The sequence below is a fragment of the Bos grunniens genome, chromosome 6, assembly GCF_055505025.1.
Source record: "Bos grunniens cultivar Pamir isolate PY7600 chromosome 6, Bosgru_T2T1.0, whole genome shotgun sequence".
NCBI classification, from domain to species: Eukaryota; Metazoa; Chordata; class Mammalia; order Artiodactyla; family Bovidae; genus Bos; species Bos grunniens.
This window is the reverse complement of record NC_141170.1, coordinates 62,473,679-62,497,181: the sequence shown is the minus strand read 5'-3', so window position 1 is coordinate 62,497,181 and position 23,503 is coordinate 62,473,679. Positions and strand designations below refer to the sequence as shown.

At 36.7% G+C, this 23,503-nt stretch overlaps 1 protein-coding gene across 11 annotated transcripts in view; it reads right to left on the bottom strand.

The window, feature by feature from the left end:
• The window catches only part of ARAP2 (ArfGAP with RhoGAP domain, ankyrin repeat and PH domain 2), a 585,721-nt gene extending 562,989 nt beyond the window's left edge, over window positions 1–22,732 (bottom strand). For 10 of the 11 annotated variants that reach the window (XR_015165502.1, XR_015165503.1, XM_086406188.1 and 7 more), the window contains exons 1-2: window positions 22,144–22,732; window positions 19,799–19,896 (exon numbers count right to left, since the gene is read on the bottom strand). The gene's annotated coding sequence lies outside the window, so the exon portion shown is untranslated. The remainder of the gene's footprint in view (window positions 1–19,798; window positions 19,897–22,143) is intronic. The other variant, XM_086406189.1, reaches the window with a different exon arrangement.
• Between the last annotated feature and the right edge of the window lie 771 nt (window positions 22,733–23,503).

Genomic DNA, 23,503 nt, shown 5'->3' with positions numbered 1-23,503 from the left:
TATTGCACTCAGTGGTAAAAAGCTGAAATCTGAGATTAGAAACAGATAGGATGTCTGCTGTCACCACTTTTAACCAACATAGTATCAAAAATTCTATTCAAATCAATTAAGAAAGAAAAAGAAAAAAATATTCACATCAGAAAAGAAGTAAAGCTGTCACTATTTGCAAATGACTGTACCTATAGAAAATCCTGAAGACTTTACCAAAAACTGTTAGAACTAATACAAAGTCAGTAAAGTTGTAGGATATAAACATCAACTTACAGAAATCTGTGGCATAGCTTCACACTAATAAAAGCCTATGAGAAAGAAATGAATAGCAATCTCATTTATAATTGCACTAAAAATAACAAAAGTTACAAATAAACTTACCAAAGGAAATGAAAGACTTGTATGCTGAAAACTATAAGACACTGATAAAGAAATTGGGCAAAACACAAATAAATGTAAAGATATTTTGCATTCATGAGTTAGAAAAAGTAATATTGTTAATAAGTTGTGGAGAAAAGGGAACCCTTGTGCACTGTTGGTGGAAATGTAAATTGGTGCAGCGAATATAGAAAACAGTATGGCAGTTCCTCAAAAACTAAAAGTAGAACTACTGTATGTGGCAGCAAGTCCTCCTCTGGGTATTTACTCAAAGAAAATAAAAACATTAACTCAAAAAGGTATATGCATCATCATGTCCATTGCACCATTATTTATATTAGCTAAGAAAATGAAATGACCTCAGAGTACATTGATGGATGGATAAAGAAAGCATCAGTTCAGTTCAGTCACTCTGTCTTGCCTGATGTTTTGCAACCCCATGGACTACAGCGTGCCAGGCTTCCCTGTGCATCACCAACTCCCGGAGCTTACTCAAACTCATGTCTATCGAATCGGTGATGCCATCCAACCATCTCATCCTCCGTCATCCCCTTTTCCTCCTGCCTTCAATCTTTCCCAGCATCAGGGTCTTTTCAAATAAGTCAGTTCTTCGTATCAGGTGGCCAAAGTATCAGAGTTTCAGCTTCGACATCAATCCTTCCAAAGAATATTCAGGACTGATTTCCTTTAGGATTGACTGGTTGGATCTCCTTGCAGTCCAAGGGACTCTCCAGAGTCTTCTCCAACACCACTCTTCAAAAGTATCAATTCTTTGACACTCAGCTTTCTTTATGGTCCAACTCTCACATCCATACATGACTACTGGGAAAACCATAACTTTGACTAGACGGACCTTTGTTGGCAAAGTAATGTCTCTGCTTTTTAATATGTTGTCTAGGTTGGTCATAACTTTTCTCCAAGGAGGAAGTTTCTTTTAATTTAATGGCTTCAGTCACCATCTGCAGTGATTTTGGAGACCCCCCCACCCCCCCCAAAAAAAAATAATCTCTCACTGTTTCTATTGTTTCCCCATCTATTTGCCATGAAGTGATGGACCAGATGCCATAATAGTTTTCTGAATGTTGAGTTTTAAACCAACTTTTTCACTCTCCTCTTTCGTTTTCATCAAGAGCCTCTTTAATTCTTTACTTTCTGCCATGAGGTGGTGTTATCTGAATATTTGAGGTTATTGATATTTCTCCTGGCAATCTTGATTCCAGATTGTGCTTCATCCAGCCCAGCATTTTGAGTGATGTACTCTGCATATAATTTAAATAAGCAGCGTGACAATATATAGCTTTGACACACTCCTTTCCCCATTTGGAACCAGTCTGTGTTCCATGTCCAGTTCTAAATGTTGCTTCTTGATCTGCATATAGACTTCTCAGGAGGCAGGTCAGGTCATCTGGTATTCCCATCTCTTTAAAAAAGTGTGGTATACTGTATATACAAGGAACTATTGTGCAGCCCCATAAAAAAATAAAATTTTGCTATTTGCAACAACATCAATAGACCCTGAAGGTATAATTCTAAGTAAAGTAAGAGATGAAGACAAATGCCATATGATCTCACTTATACATGAACTATAAAATAAATTTTTAATTAAAAAAGGAAAGCTCATATATATAGAAAACAAGGTGTCAGCATGAGGGACTGGAATTTGGGAGAAATGGGGGAAGGGGATCAAAAATTACAAATTATCTGTTAAAAATAAGTAAATCATGGGGACGTGATATACAGTATGGTGACTATAGTGAATAATACTCTGTATATTTGAAAGTTGCTAAGGGATTAGATCTTAGAAGTCCTCATCAAAAGAAAATATATTTTATAGCAATGCATGGTGACAGATTTTAACTGGATTTACTGTGGTAAACATTTTGTGATGTATACAAATATTAAATCATTGTGTTGTACATCTGAAACTAATATAATGTTATATGTTAATTATACCTCAATAAAAAAGTAAAATAAAATTTTAAGAAAGAAAAAAAATCCTGGTAAACTTAAGCTGGCATGACACTTTCTCTCTGCTGTGTGAATTTTCTATGCACTGGAAAAGCAAGACAAATTAAATATCATTCTAATTTTATGAACTATTACTTAACATAACCATCCATGATATCATCTAACATTTTTGACATTGCAATAAAGTAATCATACTTTATTTCATAAGCAAAATGTAATGCGATTTTCTAACTTTATGGGTTTCCCAGGTGTCTCAGATGATAAAGAATCTGCCCTCAGTGCGGGAGAGTCCAGTTGGATCTCTGAGTCAGAAATATCCCCTGGAGAAGGGAATGGCAATCCACTCCAGTATCCTTGTCTGGAGAATTCCATGGACAGAGGAGCCTGATGGGCTACAGTCCATGGGGTCACAAAGAATTGGACACAACTGAGTGATTTACATGAAAAAGTATTACCTTGAATTAAAGAAAAAAAAAATCTAAGGCATCTTTCTAGCCCTCTGATGGGCACCTGCTGGAGCCCCATGCCCATCCCTGAAGCCTATGTTCATGGTCCTACCATGAACCCACCGGCTACATGGATTCCTACTGAGCTCTGGCCCCAGAGGGTTGAGGTACATGTTGGGACCTCCCACCGGTCACCTTTCTGCACCTGCACCTCTAGGCAGCCTCTAGTGCTAGGACTAACCTCACTTGAGAGCAGGCCTGACACTAGGACCATTGACCTAGGAACTGCTGTAGGTGCATGTATCCTAGGGAAAGAAGCAGAAAGGCTGCTGCAGGCTCTAAATTGGCTAGAGAACCTTCTGAAAGGCACTAAAGTAAATCCCCCAGCTGCAACAGCCGTAGGGAGACTGGTGGGAGCAAGCAGGCCAGGCTGCCCTCACCAGGGAGCTTTGCCAGGGCTTGTCTATGCCTTAGTGATGGCTTTAGAGGCTTCAGATCCTGGGGACTCTGCAGCAGTTGTGCAGGTGAAGATGGGTCTCAAACAGGAGTCAAAAACTTCCTGAAGAATATGTCATCCCAACCCCTCATTTTCCCAATTAAACATTTAGAAGGAAAGCTTCCCCACAGAGTGTTTTTGGGTCAGTGAAACTACTCTGTATATTACTATAATGGTGGATATATGCCATTTACATTTGTTCAAACCCATAGAATGTACAAGAGTAAACCCTAATGTAAACTATAAGTGATTATAACATGTCAATGTATTAGATTCATCAACTGTTATCAAAGTACCACTCTGGTGGGGAATATTGATAATGAGGGAGCTTTGCATGTGAACGGGAAGGAAGTAAATTATAAAACTCTGTGCCTTCTCAAATTTCCTGTGAATGTAAAACTGCTCTAAAAAATTAAGTCCATTTAAAAATCATAAATTAATAAAAGGAAAGCATGGGGGAAAAGGACTTTGCTCCACGAGTTCCTGGGGCACTTGAACAAAGCTCCTTGTACCTCATCTATGCACAGTCCTTCACTTTTAAGCCAAAGTACCCTGTTTTAGGGAAACTATTTTGTAATCAGATCTCAAACTCATAATGTCTTTTTATTTTTATTTATTTATTTATTTTGCTAGCAACCAGGATTTTTTTTTTTTTTTACTTTATAATATTGTGTTGGTTTTGCCATACATCAACATGCATCCACCATGGGTGTACACGTGTTCCCCATCCTGTATCCCCCTCCCACCTTCCTCCCCATACCATCCCTCTGGGTTATCCCAGTGCACCAGCCCCAAGCTTCCTCTATCCTGCATTGAACCTGGACTGGTGATTCGTTTCTTATATGATATTATACATGTTTTAATGCCATTCTCCCAAATCATCCCCCCTCCCTCTCCCACAGAGTCGAAAAGACTATTCTATACATCTGTGTCTCTTTTGCTGTCTCATATACAGGGTTGTCATTACCATCTTTCTAAATTCCATATATATGTGTTAGTATACTGTATTGGTGGTTTTCTTTCTGGCTTGCTTCACTCTGTATAATAGGCTCCAGTTTCACCCACCTCATTAGAACTGATTCAAATGTATTCTTTTTAATGGCTGAGTAATGCCTTTTTAATACTCCACCTATTTCATCTTTCTCCTGACCTCAGACAATACAAAGGTTGAAGCCTCTTTACTTCTCTGCATGTCTCATGGAAATCCTTACTTCCTATTTCTTCATGGCAAACCTCATACTCTTTTTATTTTACTGTATATATTGAGAGCTCATTAAACCACAGTCCAACTCATTAGATTCAAGAACAATTAATTTCTTCCTAGTAGTGAAGGGAATTATTTATATTTTTCTAGTGCAAAGAAAAGCTTTTAATAATTTGATAATTCCTCATAAAAATCTGATAGCACATATTTCTTCCTTCACTGACCATTTAGATCCATGAACAAGTTGTGTCAGCTTGACTGTACACCTAAATCATATCTTAAATCAGTGCATTTGTTTCTAATACTGCTGTTACTGCCCTAATCTAATTCATTATCGTCTTTTACTTCTATCCTAGCGTACTCAAACCCACAATCCTTTCTTCTTCTTTTATGGAACTACTGGTCCTTAAAAAGACAGATACAATGTATATACCCAAAAAACAAGCAACCTTTGGTTCATTATATACCAGCTTTAGAGACAGGGATATCCACTGTGGCTTTAACAGACTGATTTTTGTGGTAAGAGTCACTTTAGAGCAGTAATTTGGTGTCATGGTGATAAAGACAGTGAAGAGGGAAAACAGCTTAGCATTTCTCAGCAGAAAATGTCTTCATAAATAACATAATATCAAAAGTGCAACAGTAGCTCTGACTATTTCTGGAGCTTCTGATGCATTTAAAATTTAAGTACAAGTAGAGAATTAAAGAGTTTTTTGGATCTGTGGTTTCCAACTGTAGGAGAGTTTGAGACCCCAGGGGACATTTTCTTGATTGTCCAGAGGCTGCTACTTGCATGTAATACATAGAAGACAGGGATCTGACAAGTACATGGCAATATATAGGGCAGCCCTTCACAACAAAGGATTATCCAGCCCACAATGTCCATAGTCATGTTTGAGATCTATTTTGAACCAAGTCTCTCATTTTACATATGATGTATCTAAGGCCCAGGGGCTCAAAAGTCTACAAAAAAGCAAAATTTTTCCCTCTCCCCCTCTTATGCAAATTAGATATAATCCTAACAAGACTTACAACCAAACTATTGGATTCAATCTGCAGGAAAAACATAATTTTTACAGGAATCCAGGGATCTATCAACATGATCACTAATTTCCTTTTATGGAAATGTTTAAATCTCATTGCTTTCCCTCTGTGGAAGAAAAAAAAATTACCAAGAAAGAAAAACAAAAGTGGTCTGATTTTAGGAAAAGCGATAGCCAAGGGTTTTCTTAAATTAAGTTTCTTGCAGTAAACCAAAGAACAGAATTTGGAGCTTTCCTCTGGGATATAAATAAAACTCATATGAGCTTTGGAGAATTTGAATCACCCACTCTTTGGCACCTAAAAATTTCAGTTACCCTAACATTATAGTGTGTGTGTGTGTCTGTGTGTAACCACTAATCTGATCACTCCGTTGCTTAAAGTTCACCAATGGCTTCTCACTGTAATCTCAATAACTCCCTCTTTCTTCAGTGCCTCTAGGAAATACTGGATCTCCTTTTCTCACCATTCTGACCTTACCTTTTCCCTGTCTCTCCTTTTCTCTACCTCAGGACTTTGAACTTATTCTTGCCTATACAGGAAGAGCTACATCCTCAGAATATTTTATTTTTAGCTCCTTCTCATCATTCATTCATACCCTGGCAAAAATATCATCTGTTCAGAAAACATCACCCTATTTAAAGAAAGTCATCCATAATTACCTATAATAGTCACTGCTTATTTCCTTCATAACACTAAGAAAATCTAGAATCATTTATGCACGGTTTATTAATTTTTTACTCCTACTAGAATGTAGAACTGTGTCTGTCTTGTTCAATGCTATAGCCCCTGCACCTATGAAACTTAGTAGAACACAACAGATTTGTTAAACGTGTGAATAAATGAAGTTAGTGACAATGATGAGAAAAGTGAGAGAAATTTTAGTGTGAGAATTCAGGTAAATAGAAAATGTTGCAAGGGGGCAGAATAAGTTCTTCCAGGAGCAAAAATGGTCAAATGAAAGGTTAAGAATGACTTTGTCAGGAGTGACATCTATAAGGAGTTAGTCCTGAAACAATAATTTTGAATAAAATAAAAAGCTAAAATAGCAATAGCAGAGATATTGTTTAAGGGTAGAAACTTAGAACTGGCAGAAAAATAAGTCCTAGATATCTAACACACAGTAAAGGGAACACAGACAGCAATATTTTATTATAAGCTTCAAGCTGGCTAAGAGACTAGATCTTAATTATTCCCACCACACACAAATATGATAATTATGTGATATGATAGGGGTGTACTATAGGTACAATGACAATCGTATTATACTATTTAATGTATCAAATCCACATATTATAATCCTAAATTTACACAATGTAAAAAAATCAGTGAAAAATCTCATTCTTTTAAGATTTCCTGCAGTTCTGTAACTGGTTTTATCATTTTCCATAGTTCAATGATTTGGGGTTCTCTGGTGTAAAATGAGATAGCACAAATATCTCATAGATGGTATAATCTCATAGGGGCATTGCTAGGATTAAACTGGATGGTACATGCAAGCATCTTATCACAAAGTCTGCCACCTAGAGTTTAATAACTACATTACTGCTAGTTGGCAATATGGTCAATTAATGGTTTATTGCTGTTGGCTTTCATATAATTTGCTTGTTTGGCTTTAAACAAGAAAACAAAGATATTTTTTAAGAAACCCAAAAAGAACTGTGTTGATGTTTCAAAAACAGCAGCCTAGGGAGAAATGAGGGGCTGGCACACAGCTCCAAGCAGAGCCCAAGTGGGATATAATGCGGATGGGAGAGCTGATGGCAATGTGAAAGAAGGCAGACAAGTTCTTCTGGCTCATGGGAGGGAAAAGGAACGTGTAACACAGTGGATCCTGAAGGTTTATTGCCCACAGAAGAGTAAAGAGTTGGTCTAGTGTTACACTGTTGTGGATGGAAAAGGAGAAAGATACTGAATCCGAGAGACTTTCTAGGGAAAATAATAGCTAGAATTAGGAGTTAACTATTTGAAACAGAAAAGTAAAGGTGGAGAAAATGAACTTAAAAATATTGCAAAGGTTTGAAATATAAAAGCATTCTAGACTTTCTAGTTCTTTCTCAAACTTTACAGTTTATCAATATACATGCATCTCTATAGCACATATGTTTTTATCTATATTTGTGTCAATTTTATTTTCTTCTTCCCATTCCTTTTCCTTTCCCCTATGTCTTTCTATCTCTAGGTCTTTTTAATTTGGCTTTTTTTAGGGGAGACATTTTGAGTATGTTCTCAGATGTTTTCCATGGGGAATAATAACTAAAGTGAGAGATATATTCCCTTTCTAGAGATACTTGTAACATGAGCTTCATGGCTTCATGTGATTAAAATAATCTCTATTTGCTTCAAAATAGTGATGAGGCTGTGTCTCCCACACAGTTTTAAACAACTTGAAGTAAGAGCATTTGGTATTTGCTCTCCCTCCCTGCTGTTGAGTATTGTGTCTGTCTGACATATTCCAGCATCTAACAAATATGTTGATATTACATGAATAAGTAGTATTTATCTGCTTTCAAAATGGCATCTACTAAAGGACCAAACACAAAGTTCATGAAAGAAAAACTATGGCTATATTGAAATGGAAGCAACTTTATTCACTGGAATTCCTCATAAGGAATATCTTAAAAGGCCCTTGAGGCAGAAGTCGAAAGCCCAGAGGAACCTCAATTTGGTCTGAACCAATTCTGGGAGAAAAATGAAGAGGAAATGGAGGGCAGGGGTGCAATTTGGTAGGGGGTGGAGATAACAATTTTGCGATCTACCTGTGCAAATGTCCTCTTCCTTTGATCTTCTAAATTTCTAGTGAGATTTCTGAGCTGATAAAATGCCTCATGACTCTTCCATGGAAGCTAGTGAGAGAACTAAACATTGGAGGGTCTAATTGACAGTGTGCATTGTCCATTTGGGGATGGCAAATAAACAATGAAATAGCAACCAAACTCCTCAGTAATAAAAGGTAAAAATTAAGACCATAATGAGCCAATTCCTTTCTACTCAATTAACATTTATAAACCATTACTGTTCCTTGACATTTAGGGGATAGAAACAACAGTCTAATACTTTGGTACTGGTAAAAAAAAGTAGACAAAGTATATCTCGTTTTGAGTATGTTCTTTGACCAGGAAATTCTACTTCTAGAGAACTACTCTAACTAAACAATTGGAAATAAAAGATAGTCTTTCTGCCCAAAATGTTGAAAATGAAAGCTACCTAAATCTTTAACTTTAGAAATATTTATGTGCATTTGTTGAATATTATACAACCACTATAATCTATGTTTGCAAACATTTTAATACAAAGAAAAGTGAATATTATCTAAAAGCAATAAAAAAGAACAAGATAAAAATTAAATATTGATTTTGAGGCTATTTACATGTATGTAAATATATATTTATTTCTGTACTTTTTAAGTTATATACAATGAGCAGTTATAGAAAGAAAACAAGGATGTAAAACTTCAAAAAGATCCCTTCTTGACCCAAATCAGCTTAATTATAAATATTGAGTGACAGCTGTAGTAGCACAGAGTACAACTAGTGCCTGGATCTTGGTTCTAATACCATTCCCCAAGGGAAAGAACCATTGCTCCTTGGAGAAATGGCTGACCTGGGATAGAAGCAAGGAGCTCACAAGATGAGCCTGGAGCATCCTGTAGTACCAAAAAGTAAAGCAGTGCTTTGAAAATGTAAGGGATTATAAAAGGGACACAGGAGTAAACTGAAAGCTGACTCAACAGTCAAAGCTGGAACAATTTGAGAAACAAAATAGAGAAGTATTGGATTATAACCCAAAATATAAAATAAATGTCCATGAGTCCATACTGATAGAAATCAACGATCAAACATATGAATAAGCGGGGAAGAACAGACAAATATCCCTTGCAGAAGAATTCCAAGTAATTTATATAGATAATTATAAAGATAATGGCCATATATTCCCAGACCTTAAGTGTGGGCTGTGTGTAATGATGTCCTTCCAAAGAGCATAGCAGGGAAAGAGGAAAAAAAGAGTAACTTTCTAATGAAGAAACCAGAAAAACACTACATCTACTGGGTGATTATCAGATCAGATCAGTCGCTCAGTCCTGTCCCACTCTTTGTGACCCCATGAATCGCAGCACACCAGGCCTCCCTGTCCATCACCAACTCCCGGAGTTCACTCAGACTCACGTCCATCGAGTCAGTGATGCCATCCAGCCATCTCATCCTCTGTCGTCCCCTTCTCCTCCTGCCCCCAATCCCTCCAAGCATCAGAGTCTTTTCCAATGAGTCAACTCTTCACATGAGGTGGCCAAAGTACTGGAGTTTCAGCTTTAGCATCATTCCTTCCAAAGAAATCCCAGGGCTGATCTCCTTCAGAATGGACTGGTTGGATCTCCTTGCAGTCCAAGGGACTCTCAAGAGTCTTCTCCAACACCACAGTTCAAAAGCATCAATTCTTCGGTGCTCAGCCTTCTTCACAGTCCAACTCTCACATCCATACATGACAATAGGAAAAACCATAGCCTTGACTAGATGAACATTTGTTGGCAAAGTAATGTCTGAACATGCTATCTAGGTTGGTCATAACTTTCCTTCCAAGGAGTAAGCATCTTTTAATTTCATGGCTGCAGTCACCATCTGTAGTGATTTTGGAGCCCAGAAAAATAAAGTCTGACACTGTTTCCACTGTTTCCCCATCTATTTCCCATGAAGTGATGAGACCAGATGCCATGATCTTCATTTTCTGAATGTTGAGCTTTAAGCCAACTTTTTCACTTTCACTTTCATCAAGAGGCTTTTGAGTTCCTCTTCACTTTCTGCCATAAGAGTGGTTTCATCTGCATATCTGAGGTTATTGTTATTTCTCCCAGCAATCTTGGTTCCAGCTTGTGTTTCTTCCAGTCCAGCGTTTCTCATGATGTAGTCTGCATATAAGTTAAATACACAGGGTGACATTATACAGCCTTGACGAACTCCTTTTCCTATTTGGAACCAGTCTGTTGTTCCATGTCCAGTTCTAACTGTTGCTTCCTGACCTGCATACAAATTTCTCAAGAGGCAGATCAGGTGGTCTGGTATTCCCATCTCTTTCAGAATTTTCCACAGTTTATTGTGATCCACATAATCAAAGGCTTTGGCATAGTCAATAAGGCAGAAATAGCTGTTTTTCTGGAACTCTCTTGCTTTTTCTATGATCCAGTGGATGTTGGCAATTTGATCTCTGGTTCCTCTGCCTTTTCTAAAACCAGCTTAAACATCAGGAAACTCACGGTTCACATATTGCTGAAGCCTGGCTTGGAGAATTTTGAGCATTGCTTTACTAGCATGTGAGATGAGTGCAATTATGCGGTGGTTTGAGCACTCTTTGGCATTGCCTTTTTTTGGGATCGGAATGAAAACTGACCTTTTCCAGTCCTGTGGCCACTGCTGAGTTTTCCAAATTTGCTGGCATTTTGAGGGCAGCACTTTCCCAGCATTGTCTTTCAGGATTTGGAATAGCTCAACTGGAATTCCATCACCTCCACTAGCTTTGTTTGTAGTGATGCTTTCCAAGGCCAACTTGACTTCACATTCCAGGATGTCTGGCTCTAGGTCAGTGATCACACCATTGTGATTATCTGGGTTGTGAAGATCCTTTTTGTACAGTTCTTCTGTGTATTCTTGCCATCTCTTCTTAATGTCTTCTGCTTCTGTTAGGTCCATACCATTTGTGTCCTTTATCGAGCCCATCTTTGCATGAAATGTTCCTTTGGTATCTCTGATTTTCTTGAAGAGATCCCTAGTCTTTCCCATTCTGTTGTTTTCCTCTATTTCTTTGCATTGATCGCTGAAGAAGGCTTTCTTATCTCTTCTTGCTATTCTGTGGAACTCTGTATTCAGATGTTTATATCTTTCCTTTTCTCCTTTGCTTTTTGCTTCTCTTCTTTTCACAGCTATTTGTAAGGCCTCCCCAGACAGCCATTTTGCTTTTTTGCATTTCTTTTCCATGGGGATGGTCTTGATCCCTGTCTCCTGTACAATGTCACAAACCTCATTCCTTAACTCATCAGGCACTCCATCTATCAGATCTAGTCCCTTAAATCTATTTCTCACTTCCACAGTATAATCATAAGGGATTTGATTTAGGTCATACCTGAATGGTCTAGTGGTTTTCCCTACTTTCTTCAATTTAAATCTGAATTTGACAATAAGGAGTTCATAGTCTGAGCCACAGTCAGCTCCAGGTCTTGTTTTTGCTGACTGTATAGAGCTTCTCCATCTTTGGCTGTGAAGAATATAATCAATCTGATTTAGGTGTTGACCAGATTGGTGATGTCCATGTATAGAGTTCTCTTGTGTTGTTGGAAGAGGGTGTTTGTTATGACCAGTGCATTTTCTTGGCAAAACTCTATTAGTCTTTGCCCTGCTTCATTGCGTATTCCAAGGCCAAATTTGCCTGTTACTTCAGGTGTTTCTTGACCCTACTTTTGCATTCCAGTCCCCTATAATGAAAAGGACATTTTTTGTGTGTGTTAGTTCTAAAAGGTCTTGTAGGTCTTCATAGAACTGTTCAACTTCAGCTTCTTCAGCGTTACTGGTTGGGGCATAGGCTTGGATTACTGTGATATTGAATGGTTTGCCTTGGAAGCGAACAGAGATCATTCTGTTGTTTTTGAGATTGCATCCAAGTACTGCATTTCGGACTCTTGTTGACCATGATGGCCACTCCATTTCTTCTGAGAGATTCCTGCCCGCAGTAGTAGATATAATGGTCATCTGAGTTAAATTCACCCATTCCAGTCCATCTCAGTTCACTCATTCCTAGAATGTCGACATTCACTCTTGCCATCTCTTGTTTGACCACTTCCAATTTGCCTTGATTCATGGACCTGACATTCCAGGTTCCTATGCAATATTGCTCTTTACAGCATCAGACCTTGCTTCTATCACCAGTCACATCCACAGCTGGGTATTCTTTTTGCTTTGGCTCCATATCTTCATTCTTCCTGGAGTTATTTCTCCACTGATCTCCAGTAGCATATTGGGCACCTACTGACCTGGGGAGTTCCTCTTTCAGTATCCTATCATTTTGCCTTTTCATACTGTTCATGGGGTTCTGAAGGCAAGAATACTGAAGTGGTTTGCCATTCCCTTCTCCAGTGGACCACATTCTGTCAGATGTCTCCCCCATGACCCGCCCATCTTGGGTTGCCCCACATGGCATGGCTTAGTTTCATTGAGTTAGACAAGGCTGTGGTCCTAGTGTGATTAGATTGACTAGTTTTCTGTGAGTATGGTTTCAGTGTGTTTGCCCTCTGCTGCCCTCTTGCAACACCTGCTGTCTTACTTGGGTGATTGTAGTCAATATTAATACTGGGTGATTATGGTCAATATTAATGGAAAACCCTGATGATAGCATATATTTTTTATATAATGTGATAAACATGTCACTTTTTCTTTATCGTCTTTTTCTCAAAAAACCGTAATTACAGGCTAATAAGAAAACCATTTGACAAATTATAATACAGAAGCATCCTACAAAATACCTGACCAATACTATGAAAAACTATCAAGGCCATCAAAAGCAAGGAGAGTCTGAGGATCTGCCACAGCTAGGAGGAACATAGGGAGATGTGACAAGTAAATATAAGTTGCAATCTTGGATGAGATCCTGGAACAAAAAAAAAAAAGGAAACTAGGCAAAAATCAAAGAAATCTGAATACACTGTGGACTTTAGATAAAATAACATATATATAATAGTATATTATTTGGGGTTCATTATTTGTGTAAAATAAGTACCATATTAATTGATGTAAGATGTTACTAATGGGGGAAACTGGGTGAGGGAGCCCAGTGAGGAACCCTCATTACTATCTTTTCAAATTTTCTGGAAACTTAAAACCATTCCAAAAACAAAGTCTATTAAAATAGAATTTGTGATTTTATGTTAAATTTCTTCATCCAGTTAAACTATCAGGTATGACGTGATTCTCAAAAGAATCACCTTGCATGTATATTTTCTTAGGGAAATTGTAGAAAAAATGCTCTCCCTAACAAAGGGTGGCAAATAAGAAAAAAGGCAAAATGGGATTTAATACACAGGAGACAGGGAGAAGGCAATGGCATCCCACTCCAGTACTCTTGCCTGGAAAATCCCATGGGTGGAGGAGCCTGGTAGGCTGCAGTCCATGGGGTCGCCAAGAGTCGGACATGACTGAGCGACTTCACTTTCACTTTTCACTTTCATGCATTGGAGAAGGCAATGGCAACCCACTCCAGTGTTCTTGCCTGGAGAATCCCAGGGACAGCAGAGCCTGGTGGGCTGTCGTCTATGGGGTCGCACAGAGTTGGACACAACTGAAGCGACTTAGCACACAGGAGACAACAAAGCAATTCCTAAGGTGATGGCATAAGAAAATCCTAAGATAAGTCTGAGTAGCCAGTTTAGAGAGCAACCAGTCCAGACCTACATGGGAGGACAGCTGTTTTAGCAACAGTCATGGCTCCAAGGGGAAAAAAAAGAGATTTGTTACTTTATATGTATGCATGTACAGAGAGAAAAATTTACATTCACACTAATGACAGTTATACAGAAAATTAAGAAACAAAAACAATAGAAATACAGGCAATTATTTCCTGCAAGGAAGAAAAAGTTGCACAGGAAAGGAAATATGAATAATACTACCATAGTCATGAAAATGTAACATATGGAAATGTTATCTAAAGGTTATGCACACATCCCCCTCTTTACCAAAGTTTGCTTTATGGCCACTTTGCTTTTACAAAAGACCTACATTAGTACCTGTTTTTGCTAACCCATAGAAATCAGAGGATTTTTGCTTTTACCAAAAAATGACCAAAAGGGAAATAGCATTTGTTTTGCAGTGAACCAGTATAGAGGTGGCATGTACCATGAGTAGTGACGGTGGTACCACCAAGTGCCCACCCTAAGGCCTACTCTCAGCATCTCTGTATTAAGCCACCATAGCTTGAACTGTTTCTGTGAGCCTCTGAACTTTATCTCAAATTATTTTGTTATATTAGCAGGAAGTGGCCTAGGGTGATTGCTTCTTTATGCCATTTTGGCTTATGACAAATTTCATAGGAATGTTCTACTTTTGGATAGCAGGGGAAACCTCTAACTATATTGCAAGCATAGAGGAGGTAGATTGTATGAAGGGGGTGTGGGAGAAATGCATTGGGGGTTGTAAAGGAGCTAAATCTTTACCTTTAACAGCAGGAAGTCGGATGTTATTTTATCTTTAATTTGCTCTTTTCCTAACTTCATAAAGTGAATATTTAAATCATTGATTTTTAAGTCTTTTTCCTTTTTAATATGATCATTTAGTTCTATAAATTTTCTTCTTAGTGCTGTTTTAGGTACATCTCATAATATTGTTTAAATTATAATTTTCATTGGGCATTAGAATTATCAATGTAGAGTGTCAAAAATTGAAAGTGTATACTAACACATATATATGGAATTTAGAAAGATGGTAACAATAACCCTGTGTATGAGACAGCAAAAGAGACACTGATGTATAGATCAGTCTTATAGACTCTGCAGGAGAGGGAGAGGGTGGGAAGATTTGGGAGAATGGCATTGAAACATGTATAATATCATGTATGAAGTGAGTTGCCGGTCCAGGTTCAATGCACGATACTGGATGCTTGGGGCTGGTGCACTGGGAAAACCCAGAGGGATGGTATGGGGAGGGAGGAGGGAAGAGGGTTCAGGATGAGGAACACATGTATACCTGTGGCAGATTCATTTCCATATATGGCAAAACCAATACAATATTGTAAAGTTTAAAAATAAAATAAAATTAAACATTAAAAAAAATGAAAGTAAATAATATCAGTATATATATATATATATATATATATATAAGTTATTCAGAGGTAAAGATCAGATAAAGCTGAAAGTAAACACTTTTTGCTTCTGAGAACAGAAATTAGAAGAGAGGTAGGGTAGTGTGAGCAGAGAAGGCAATGGCGCCCCACTCCAGTACTCTTGCCTGGAAAATCCCATGGATGGAGGAGCCTGGTGGGCTGCAGTCCATGGGATCTCGAAGAGTCGGACATGACTGAGCGACTTCACTTTCACTTTTCACTTTCATGCATTGGAGAAGGCAATGGCAACCCACTCCAGTGTTCTTGCCTGGAGAATCCCAGGGACGGTGGAGCCTGGTGGGCTGCTGTCTCTGGGGTCGCACAGAGTTGGACACGAATGAAGTGAGTTAACAGCAGTAGTAGGCTAGTGTGAGGCAAGTTACTGTTTTCCTTTAGTTCTTGTTAGCACAAGTATGAAAGTACAGATTTAATCACAAACCTAAAATGAAACCAAATCCTGTGAACTCTGAATTGAAATGACAATAAAAATGCAACTTTCCTTCATAGTCATTTTCTACACAGGCAAATTAGGTAACCAAATTAACCGATCTCCAAGAATGGACCTAAAATCCTCCTACTTAACCTTTTGCAGAGAGTTAATATGCATTGGGCTTCCTGGGTGGCTCAATGGTAAAGAATCTATCCGCCAATGTAGGAGACGCTGGTTTGATCCCTAGGTCAGAAGATTCCCTCGAGAAGGAAAAGGCAACCCACTCAAGTGTTCTTGTCTGGAAAATCCCAGGACAGAGGAGCCTGACAGGCTACAGTTCATGGGGTTGCGAAGAGACAGGACTAAGGGACTGAGCACACATCGGACTGAGACCTTTTGATTGCATTACAGATGTGTACTATTTGTGAATTCAGTAGTGAAAATAGACTGACAGTCTCAAAACTCTGAGAAAACTCCAAGAATCTACTATTCTGAAAGATCTTTAAAAAAAAAAGAAAAGAAAAACAAACAGCACCACAAGCAACCATATAAGCGTTGTTCACCCAAATGCAGATGAAACTGAAAGCAACCATCTGCTTGGTAGTGCCACTGGACAGGCCACTGTCTCCCTTTAGTTCTTAGGACAGTATAGAAACTTAAAGGTTGTTCATGAATCAATCCCTCTGCAGTGGATTAATGATCTAGCCCACACTTACAATAATGAATCCTTAATTGCTATAGAAACAGAGTTGGCAGGACCCATGGCTAAGAAGTTTCAAAATCAAAAAGGTTAAATGTTCCAAGTTTATCCAGATTATTAGTAGAAGAACCAGATAAAGAACATAGGAAATCCTTGCTCTTGCTCCAACTCTTCTTGGCTGGCAGGTTAATAATCTTTTCCTTCTTATTTACCTAGTTATCTACTTCATCTGAGTCTTATTGCTAGTTCCTGCTCATCAATTTGATATCTGTATTTTATCTGGCTACCCACTAACTCTCTAACCTCATCTTTGACCACTCTCATCTCTGCTCACTTCTCTCTGGCCAAAGAACCCCCTCCCCAAGGCCATGTACTTGTTCTCCTACCTGAAGAGAAAGCCATCCCATAAAAAATAACCAATAACTCAGGTGGTACAGTGGTAAAGAATCCTCCTGCCAATGTAGGAGATACAAGAGATGCAGGTTCAATCCCTGGGTTGGGAAGATCCCCTGGAGAAAGGAATGGCTATCCACTCAAGTATTTTTGCCTGGAAAATCTCCAGATACAGAGGACTCTGGCAGGCCATGGTCCATGGGGTCATAAAGAGTCACACATGGCTGAGCACACACGCAGACACACAACCCCCAATACTTTCTTCTTTATTTTTCTCCATGACCTTTATTACCATCTTACATATCATATATATTTACTTATTCATTTGTATACCTTTCTTTTTGCATGATAGAATATAAGCTCCATAAAAAGGGTTTGCTTATATTTTAACTGCTATGTTCTCAGTGCTTAGAAAAAAATATGACTGGCACATAGGACTCACTCAACATTTGCTTAATGAAGGAATGCAAGAATTTTAACAATATAATTGAAATGTTTAAAGTATATATTTGGATATTTAAAACTCAGACAGGAAATGCATTTTTATTTCAACTAATCACAGAAGTTTCTCCAAAATGAGTATCAACTACAATACAGAAAAAAATCTTGAAAATTACAGAAAAAGTACCAAATTTTCTATAACCATACAAAATAAAACTACAAAAAGATAACTAAAAATCTCAACTTACAATTTAACATTCTTTTAACTAAATCTTAGGGTAAACAGAAAATGTAACATAAATTAAATTACATTAAATTGGATGAGATAGAGCCAAAACCATACAAGAAGGAAATATTTATCTACTTATCTTTAAATTCTTATTGTAGCAAAGAAGACATACTGATAAATGAGAAATAAGCATTCAACAAAAGAAATCAGAAAAGTAGAATGTAAGAAAGTAAATGCAGAATATAAATATCAGTTAAAATATAAAAAAAGGCAAAAGGAAAAATATCAACAAAATCCAGAAGTTAATGCTTTTAGAAGATTAATAAACTAAGGAAAATTCTAGTGAGATTGTCTATAAAAAATTCAAGAGGCAGTCACACAAACACACATAAAATACACAAATGCACATATACATATGTTCCTACGCTACTAGGGATAAAGAAAGTAAATGAAGTTGCTAATATACTAAAGATCTAAAAATAGCATGAGACTCATGATTTTATTGCAATAAAATGAAAAATTTCTGGAAAATTATAATTTATCAAAATTCACTCAAGAAGTAGAACAACTATAATGGAAGAGAAAAAGAAATAGAATAGAATTCACACATACACAGTAAATCCATAGTAGGTGAGTGGGTACATCTAGGCGGTTTTGTAAAAAAAAAAAAAAAAAAAGTTATCCAACATCTAGTAAACAGATGATACAAACTGTTCTGTTCCCAGGGGGAAAAAAAGAACAGTATAAAATACTAATAGTTGATAACAGTACAGGAAATGAACATATGTGCAAAATTTCCAAAGAGTATCTTAGCAAAATATGATAATTCTTACCTACACAAGCCTTCCGTATGTGAAACCTGCCCTAATCCAGTCTTGCCTATAACTAAGTGAAAGTCTGCCTAACTCTGAGATTACAAGTAAGCCTCCAAGTTTGGTTCTATAAACTGCTCTTTAATTTTATCTTTAATAATAAATATGTGGCCTCCTTATTTACTCCTTTATCAAATTATACTGAATTTCAGCAGGGAAAGGAAGAAGGGTACAATTTATTGAGGTGCTATGAATGAGTGTTTAATACATGTCAAGCTATCTAAAATTTTTGTAACTATTAACTCATTTAATTTTCACAATATCTCTATCTGGCACAATATTTGTAAACTGAGGAATGCCCAAGTTTAAGTAACTTATTTAAGATCATATAGCTAGTGAGGATGGAGTCTGGATTTCAATTCTGATGAAATGAATTAACTGATTTTATAAACCAGTGGTAAAAGGAAGGCATATTAACAAAGTGGAGCTCTAACTATATCAAGTAAAAATATAATACTTCATGTAATACCCCCAATGAATTCCAAAAGCATCAAAGAACTCAATATAAGAAATAAAACTCAAACTTTTAGAGAAGAAAACATGAAAATACATCTTTGTGGAAGGAGAGAGAAGATTTGCATATTTATGAAACACAAAGCAAAATTTATAAAAGATAAACCTTGCTGCATTAAATTGAAAACCTTTGTATGACAAAAGAGATCAGAAATGAAGTAATATTATGTCAGACTGCACTGTAACCCATTTAATAGGTAAGGAATTAGCAACTGGAAGATAATAATGAATATTTTCAAAAATCAATAAAAATAAAGCTAATCGAATAAAAATAATTGAGGATACAATGGGCAATTTACATTTTAAGAAATCAAGATGGGCAATAAGTATAAATACATTAAATGTCCAACATGACTGAAGAGAAATTAAAGGCAAGTGAAAACGACAGTAATACTTCGCACATCCAGCTGTCAAAATTACTAAGTGAGGGAATACCAGGTATTGATGAAAATGTAACAGGGACTCATTAGAAGAACAGAAAATGTTAGAACCATTTTGGTTAGCTTTTTGCTTAAGGTAGACGCATCCTATAACCCAAAATTTCACTCTAATTTGCTACCCTGGAAACAGCATATGTCAAGTATAAATACACACAAATAAAGGTAGATTTAACGAATGAAACTTAGGTTTTGGCAACTTTCACTTGCATAGGCCTCTTTTTAGGGAGGTTTTTTTTTTTTTTTATTCTGAATATTAATTTACAGTTAAACATAAATGCTTTAGTTTCAGGCTATTGAAAGTTATCAAATACAAGAGAAATTACTAATGATATATACACTTGACTACTGTATTATTTACATTTGTTTCTTTTAATGAGTTGAGAAGAAAGATAGGCATGTATTACCTTTTTGAGATGGGTCAGTTCCTCCTTCAGCAGCTGCTAATGACCTCCACTAGCAAGAGTTTCTTTCTCTTGAATTCCTGGATGTGTTGGACATAAATCTGTATCGACACAATAATAAGAAAGCACATGTGTGAAGTATTAAATTATTACACTCCAACTATCTATAATAAAAAATAAATTTAGTTCATAATGCTACAAGGAAAATAGTTTCTATAGAGCAATTATAAAAAGAAAATTAACACTTTAAAATATCATCATGGGAAGAGGTAATCAAGGACCCACGGTCTCAAGCATAGGGAAAAATGCAATATTATACTGGTAGGTCAGGCAATATATTTAAAAATATGTTAATTTTGAAGATTTTGCAATGCTTGTGACATCTTTTTTTTACATTTTAAGTGTGCTATAATTTCTTATTCTAAACAAATAATTACTTTTACATCTAACTTTTCTGTAATTGTGTTTTTTCTTAAATAGGGGATCCAGGGTGCACCTATAATTGTTACACTGCTCTTATGTACAAGATGACTTGCACAGAAAAGACGCACATATCACTGATTATTTGTGGGGAGGAAAGGAGACAGAAGAGGGGGAACTTAGCTGAAACTGTACCAGTTTTTTTCCCTATTTTAAAAGACAGGTTTGATGCACATATGCGAAAATGTTAACATCTGTTTAATCTTAATGGTGAGTACATAGGTGCCTGTATTATTTTTGTACTCTTCCATACAATTAATAGGTCACATATTTGACAAGTGATTTTCTTTTGGGTTATTCATCCTAAGGTAAAAACAAATGGAACATTTTACATGAATAAAATACTTACCCTTTCTAATGGTTACCACTGTGAACACCTAGCCCAGCAATGTACTACTCTAAAGCATTGCTTTACTTTTATATTTCTCTTCTTTCTAAATGTCCTCTTCTTAGATTTATATTATTGATATTTTGGAGAAAAAAATATCTTCAGAACATGACTGGTTGAATTTAGAATACAATGGGCTACACACGGCATGCTTTCATTCATTTATCGGTTATTTACTGAGCTCCTACCATACTCATAATAGTATTGAACATAAACACATGGTTCCCAATTTTATAGAGCTTATAGTCAATTGGAGAAGATAGACAAAAAATAAACAAGAATATAAATAAATACTGATTATACATTGTGATAAATGTTCCGAAAGGAAGGAAGAGGCTGTTGCTGGAGTGAGAGATGGAGAAGAGACTTTAGGAAGTCTCTTCAAAGATTTTATCACAGACAAAGACTATCAAGGAACCAGTGTTCAGTGAATTGATCAATAATGAAAATAACATGGCGAGATGATTCCAAAAGCTGGAAGGATTTGGGGGTGTAAATGCCATTGGCAAAAACAAAGAGATCAATTACAGGAGCCATTGTAAAAGGTCAGGGGAAATTAAAAATTCAATTATTAGCATATTGATTTTGAAACGTTATTAGAAAATCAATCCTTGAAAACAACCTCAGGAGGTAAATGGTATAATCAGCCAATAGAAAATCACATATTAGTTAAAATAAAGTAACTGGATCTATAGGTTAAAAAATAGAAAAATATCAGGAATGTAATACTGCCTGAAAGAGTAACCTGGGAAACATGGTTCATACAATATGAAATGATTTATATAAAGTATAAGAATATAAAAGGATATACATACTGGTATGAATGCATACATATGTATAGAAAAAGCACAACATTATGAATGGAATATATATGTATTTTACAAGACTGGTTACCTCTGAAGATATATAAAAAGTGGTATTAGGGAGAGATTTAGATACATCTATAATATTTAAGTTTTTTGACTTAAGATTTAAAGCAAATATGTTCAAATATCAATGTTTGATCAGTCTTGCAGTGGATACTTAAAGACCTGTTACCTTATATTTCATATTTTTTCTATGATCTTAAAATATTTTATAATTTTGAAGAATAGTAAACAAATGGAAAAACAATAAAAAATTAAACAATAGCATGACTCTATATATTTTTTAATTTTTATAGTTATTTTCCTCATTAAAAAATTTTTGGTGTGAATCTGTATTTTACATCTTACTTTTGGTGGCCAACCAAGTACATAACTAATTCATGAATTTGGTTTCAGCATTATTATATCAGTCATGATTGGTTGCAGGAAACAGAAAGAAACCTAGGTATTTTAAGCAGAGTGGCAATTAATAAAGGGAATTAGATGCTTGCAAAATCACTGGAAGGCTAGAAACTATTCTTTTAGGAAAGAGGCCCAAACAACACTACAAACGTAGCCCAGCAAGAGAGTTGCTATCCTTACTGTAATAAAGAAATGAGAAAGTGGAAACTCACCACCAGGAATTGCGGAATGTTTTCCACACATTCACAGCCTTAGCATGCATCCAGAAATCCAGAAGTCACTATTCAGCACGCCCTGCCTCTCAGGTCACAGACCTAACAAGACACAGGGACAGGTTTGGAGAGTCTTACCGTGGAGACTTCTGGCGGCCATTCTCCCTTCTTTCTTCTGTGTTTGTCAATAATATGGAGATTGAGAAATTAAATCTACATTTCCAACAGCTGATGAAATTTGCAACACCTGATGACTGTTCACAATGTCTTCTATAATTGCTCTTCAGCTAAAATAGCTGCAGACAATCCCAGAACCTTCCTGCTGCTACTGCTAAGTCACTTCAGTCGTGTCCGACTCTGTGCGACCCCATAGACGGCAGCCCACCAGGCTCCCCTGTCCTGACCAAACTTTAAAACAGTCAGCAGTGCAAAACTATGGCTCTTTTGTCTCCTCCCCTGTTCCAGCCTAATTGGGTAAACTTTATCACATCAAGAACCCTCACAGCAAAAGTTTTGGTAATGTTGGTTTCAGTTTCTCAATCCCCACATTACTGACAAACACAAAAGAAGGAAGAGAGGGCTGCCACAGTCTCCCCAATGAGTCCTGCCAAGCACTGCATTTTGTCTTATAGAAAGACCAGGGAGATTTTGACATTTTCTATTAGTGTCAATCCAGAAGCCAGGTACAGTGTAAATAAGGTATAATATCTGGAATAATTAGAAAGAAGTATGTTCTCCTTCCAAACTCAAATGTCAGCAACAGAACCAGGTGGCTGCAGAATTGAGAGAGGCAGCTGGTCAGTGTTGGACAGAAGCCAGGTGAATGCAGAGTAGCTGGGAAAGAAAGAAACAGATTTTGTTTCCACACTCATTAGGAAATTCCATTTGGAGGTCTAGCAGCTGTACATGGTGATAAGAAACCTTGAAATTGTTTTCTTTTTAAATCTATAATAAGTTGAATTTATACAATCTATCTAAGAGAGTTTCACTTATTTGGCTTGGGCACTGAATTTTAATTGAGTCTTGGGTCTTATTTTCTGGCTCATTTCCTTTGTCATTTCATTTTCACTTTTATCTCCTTAGAACATTCCTGAGTACAAGAGAACATTATTCTATACTTGTCATTAAATATTGTCAGCTACTACTTCAAGTCACACAAAAGAAGAGCCAGATGAAATGCACCCCGCTCCAAATTCCTGCATGGATGGACAGGGAGAAGAGCGTAGGTAACATTCACTTCTGACAGCACTAAAAAGGTCAATAAAGTCTTCTTCCTTGGGGAATATTAATTACATATTACTGGATCCATGAACCCTAGGACAGCATGAACTATATCATTCTTCAGTCCTACAAAGTAGAT